Genomic DNA, 5,765 nt, shown 5'->3' with positions numbered 1-5,765 from the left:
CTGGGATCATGACCTGAGCCGAAGGCAGATGCTTAATGACTGAGCCACCCAGGCACCCCTAAAATAAATAAATCTTAAAGAAAGAGAAAAGGTTAGGTGATGTATAATCAATTGCTTAGCAGGATTGAAGTAGTTTCTCAAATGCTTCTGTTCCCTTCACTTTCTATTCAGAACAAATCTTTGTCTTCAGAACACCAGACAGTGGCTGAGTGGATGTGCTATGGTGTGCTAGCAAATTGACCCCCAGGAAAAAGAAAACAAACCAAACCCATAAAAGACTTGATTGTTAGCATTTGCCAGTTTCTGTGGCGGTAACAACTCCCACAGCAGTTGGTTTCAAGTAACTAATTTGATTCACTGAGCGAAGAGTTGGGAAGGGACGAGCACATCCGTTTCTCACGAGCTGCAATGAGCCAATCCGGCAATGGCCTGTAGAAGTAGAAGATATAAATTAAGGAGGCTAAGTCCAATGTCTAGTGGTCCACCAGGAGACATGCATGCAGAGGGCTTGATGATGAAGAGGTGAACTGGAGAGCGCACGACAGCTAATTATCAGCACATGTTACCAGATCTTATTTTTCAAGAAGACTGAGAAATCTGACTTTCAGGTGAAATGGCCTCCTTTTCAAATGTTGCCAATTGATTCAAAAACTTAAAAACACATAAGAGATCCAAGAAGACAACCTGATGGATATAGATTTGTCTAAATACCAGCTTTGGGTTGGTTGAGTTAGTCCTTGGGGTTATGTTTCTTTGTCTGGTTCCAGCTTTGTTTCTCTAGGCTAAAGGGCCCCCATAGGGAAATCCTGCTGCAAAAGCACTGCGGGGCTGGGGAAGGAGCGCATGCGAGGATTCGCATAGTCTTTGGTTCCAATTCTGGGCCTGCCACTCACTGTGTGACCCAGGGCAAAATTATGTGAAATGAGAGGGATGGTTCCTGATGGGGCAGTTGTTCTAGAGGCAAACTGAGATGTTATGGGTATGGGACCTGCCCCCTTTGTGCATACTTGAAGATGGTGTCCTCATTCTTGAGCAGAAGCCAATAGTCACAGAGGAGGGCAAAGACTGGAGTATAAAGAAGAGACCTCTCATTCAGTGTTCTCGATTTTCACTGCCTTAGATTCACTTGGCAAACATTTAAAAAAAAAAATTAACACCTTCTGATTCGGTTGGTCCAAGGTGGAGCCCGAGCATCACTTATTAAAACTCAACCCTTCCCAGTGTTCTAAGCCTAAATGCTTTAGCTTCATCTCCTTTAACCTCATCTTTCCAACAACCCCCCAAACTGTTATTCTCATTTCACGAATGAGGAACTAAGGCCAAGGGTTAGATAACAGCTCAAGGTCACATAGCTGGTAAGTGAGGGAATCAGACTTGACCTCAGAGCCTGAATTCTTAAACCCCATGCCATTTAGCATCACTGTATCTGCCTCCCATGAGAGGGCGCATATAGGGCTTAAGTCCTGCAAATAAAGTGTTTAGTTCAGGGCCCGGAAGTGACAAACAAAGGTTAGCTATCATGGTTACTTTATAATACCCAAACAGAGAACCCTTTCCATTTTCTCTTCCCTATGCAAATCCCTTTCAGGTATATCTTCAATCTTTTTTGGATCCCCCACTTCTTTCCTGCTGTAAACACACATATTGTCCTCCAAATGAATTCTAGGACAGTCGCTCCTAATGACTGGGAAGCTCTGCTGGGGTAGATCATACCTGAAGAAGGCAGAGAGGAGAGAGGACAGGGGCCCCAGAGATTCTTGGGAGAGGGGTGATTAAACTTGCCTCAGAGGATGCCCTGGTAAATAACAAAAATTCAGTGGAATAAATTTGAAGATCCAATTGGCTTCGTTAAACCATTCATGAAGTAAGCAGCATCCTATCTGGCAATAGGAAGGAGCTCCACCAAGCTATAGAGAAGGAAAGGTTTTTAAAGGTGGAAGGGGAGTGGACGACGGAAATCACTAGAAAAGAATGCATTTGTTTCAGGCAAGGTTGCCTTCCTAAGGGACTAGACAAGAGTCCATCAGGTTGGTTATCTCATCAGTACTGACCAGGTAATTCCATGCTGACTGGTTAAGGGTTATATTCCTGGGGGTGGGATGGGGTGGGTGTTGAAACTGCGGTTAGGTTAGGTATGAAGTCTTGGTTTTTCGATGTGGGGCTTAGCATAAGTAACTCCATTTTGGGCCTGCTCTCTCCTTAACACCCTTAAAGACAAGTCAAGTTCAAGCTCTTTAGTATATAGTATTCAATATGTTCTTCCCATGAGTAGTTTGCAGAAGAATGGGGAGGCAGAGGAAGGGACTAATGGGGATGTCAGACAAAGGGTGGGGAGCAGCTATAGACCTGAATATTGGGGATCCTTTCTTGCCAGCTGGCTCACAATTTTTTTGGAGGCTTATATTGTATTTGCTTTCACTCTTCACTGTTGAGATGGATGTAGAAGTCAGTCATGGAGGGAAATGAGCACTTTGTTGGCAGGCAGCATAGGGCAAGGATGCAGGTGCTTAATGGTGGCCCCTTAGAGGCGGAGCTCCAGTTGTCTCACAATTAAATGTTGGAAATGGTGTATTTACTTAGCTTACTCAGGTAAAAAAAAAAAATTTTTTTTAAAGGCTTATTTGAGAGAGAGAGCACAAGGGAGCATGATGGGCAGAGGGAGAAGCAGACTCCCCGTTGAGCAGGGAGCCCAACTTGGGGCTCCATTTCAGGATCTGGGATCATGACCTGAGCTGAAGGCAGACTGATCAACTGAGCCACCCAGGTGCCCCCATGTGAATGAAATCTTTAAAAACAAAACAAAATGAAGTGGACAATCACCACCTTAAGTCATTTGTAAAAATTAACAAGAAATGAATTAAGAAATGAGGAAAGTTTTGATTAAAAATTCTCCCACAAAGATAATGCTGGCATTCCTTCTCGATCAACAACTGTTAACTTATTCAGCATTCCTATACAGATCTTCCTTGACTTATTATTTTTTTCAAGGTTTTATTTATTTATTTGACAACGAGAGAGACAGCGAGAGCAGGAACACAAGCAGGGGGGAGTGGGAGGAGCCGGATGCAGGGCTCCATCCCAGGACCTTGGGATCATGACCTGAGCTGAAAGCAATGCTTAATGACTGAGCCACCCAGACGGCCCTCTTCTTTGACTTATGATAGGGTTATGTCCTAAAAAAAACAGTGTACGTCGAAAATATTGTTGAGAAAGTATTTAACACACCTAACCTACCAAACATCATAGATTAGCCTAGCCTACCTTAAACACACTCACAACACTAATATTAGCCTACAGTTGGCCCTAATCACCTAACACAAACCCTATTTTATAATCAAGTGTTGATTATCTCGTAATTTATTGAACACTGTACTGAAAGCGAACACAGAATGATTGTATGGGTACAGAATGGTTATAAGTACATTGGTTGTTAACACCTGGAATCAGGTGGCTGACTAGGAGCTGTGGAGGGGGGCAGGGTAGGGGAGCATGGATTAACATTCAAAATTTGAAGTAGGGTTTCCACTGAATGTGAATCAGTTCTGCACCACTGTAATGTTGAAAAATCCTAACATCCTAAACTGAACAATCTTAAGTTGGGCATTGTATGTACTAAAAAGTTTAGAGAAAAAAATGGTGGATGGAAGAAATGAAGGACCGTGGAGGCCTGGGAGGGGAAAGCCAAGGTCAAAGCAACTTCAGGCTAAAATAAATCAATTACTGAGGTTCAACCTCAGTTTTCAAGGTTTGCCCACAGGGCCAAATTACAAGGGTATAAACTTTCTGGGTATGATGCACGTTTATCAAGCTGAATGCTTATAGTCATGGCCATTTGAAGTTTTTGTTGTTGTTCTTCCATTTGAAGTTAGGATCCTCCAATACATTTGAAATTTACCCAACACGATGCAGGATCTCTTGTGTTTTTGTCTTGTACTGCTTTTCAACTCCTGAAATATCGAACTTTTTGATGTCTATCCAGCCACGACTGTAAGCTCTTTGAGGGACATAGCTAGCTATATCATGTCCCCAACCCCCATTCCTCACCAAAGGGTTACAAGGAGCTCAATTAACCTACTGAATCTTTAACACTTCCATTTTTTTTGAATGTCCTTGGGATATGCATTCGGTAAATGGACACTCAACAGGTTTATAGTAAAAATCTAATGGCTGAGAGCCCAGCCAGTGTAAACATTCTTTCTAAATCTGCATGTATTTTACCGACAAAAGATTGCGTACATTCGGAGAGGAAAAAGCAGGCATTTCTCTTACAGTGGGTTATAAACATTAAGAAGGAGCAACAGAAAGTTCTCTGGATTTTATGCTATATCAAGGTGCAAAGCACTGGGTGATGGGGCCTTAGGGCTCCTCCCGCAAACCTGAACACGACTCCCAATAATATGCCCAAAGGCACCCCCAGACCCCCTCCTGCACTTCTAACCCGGATCTCCCCCCCAACCCCCTATGGACACCTGCAGTTCAGTGTTGTCGTCCTGTATCAACGTCGACATTGCCATGCTATAAACGAAATGCAAACTCAGGACTCCTCTGAAGGGCAGACCCACAATGAGAGGAGAGGAGCAGCAAGCACAGGAGCAACCCCAGCAAGCGGTCAGAGCCCCCTTTCCCAGAGCTCCCTTCCAAAGACAAGCCGAGGTAGCAAAAGCGTTGTGCTTGGCAGAACTGTATGCCCAAGTGACGGGCGCGTAAAGGGCTGGGGACGTTCTGAGCCAGGTAGCGAGGTCACAAACTACGCAGGATGATAACAGTCTACCTCGCGGCCGGGGTATACTGTGCCAGGGAGTATGTGAGCGTGTGAAATTGGCTCTGGAAACTGTGGCCGCGGAGCCCAGCCTGGCCTGGCCTCCAGGGCGAAGAGAAAGTAGGTGGCTTTGTTCCCGGAATGTGAATGAGGGAGCCGAAACCTGGCTTTAAAAAGGCAGCTTTCCGCGGCGGAAACGCGACTTCTCCGTAGAGGCTTTGGCAGCGCGCGAAACCCGCCATTAGGTTCCCAGGGCCGAGCCAGCCGCGGCGCCGGAAGCCCGAAGTAGGGACAGCCTGGCTGGCCCGTGAGCAGAGCCGGGAGAGGCCTCTGCGCGGGCCTGCCGCGTCCCCCAGCCAGCGCGGGCGGCCCCACGCGTCCGCCACTCAGCCGCGCGGCCAGCACAACATTCCATTTAAAAATAACACCCACGTGCGCTGGTAAACAAGCGCGCGCGGCTACCGCGCCGCGCGCCCCGGGCGAGCCAGTACGGCGCGCGCCCGCCCTCCTCCCGCACGTGTCTGCCGGCTCCGCCCGCGCCGCTCCAGCGCTGCTCGCTCTTCTCCCCCTTGGACAGCCGCGCACCGCCCCGAAGCCCGGAGTCCTGCCGCTCCCGGGCCCTAGCGTCCCTCCGCTCTGCCAGGCGCGCCCCGCAGGGTGCTCTCCAACTTTCCTCCCCCGACACCGCCACAGCGCGGCAGGACCCATCGCCCCAGGTCGGCTCCCCCTTCTCCCCTCCCCCGCCTTCTTAAGTCCCCCCTCCTTTGGAGTCTCCCTCAGCGCACGGAGGATTGGCTTCTGGGTCGCTCGAGTCTCTTTCTCCTCTCCTCCCTCCCCTCCTTTCTTCCCTAGAATTTTACTCGATTGTTTATTATTTGCTGGGGGGCGGGGGCGGGGGGCGGAGAGGGGTGTCTGGGGCCTGGAGACTGGTGGCCGCGGCCAGTCAGCGCGCGGCGTGGTTTGACGAGTAGGCGGCGCAGCGAATGGGGACGCGGCGCAGAGCACC

Source organism: Mustela putorius, unplaced genomic scaffold (genome assembly GCF_011764305.1).
Source record: "Mustela putorius furo isolate JIRA1106 unplaced genomic scaffold, ASM1176430v1.1 tig00000450_pilon_pilon_pilon, whole genome shotgun sequence".
Lineage (NCBI taxonomy): Eukaryota > Metazoa > Chordata > Mammalia > Carnivora > Mustelidae > Mustela > Mustela putorius.
The sequence above is the reverse complement of the archived record's forward strand: the minus strand, read 5'-3'. Positions refer to the sequence as shown.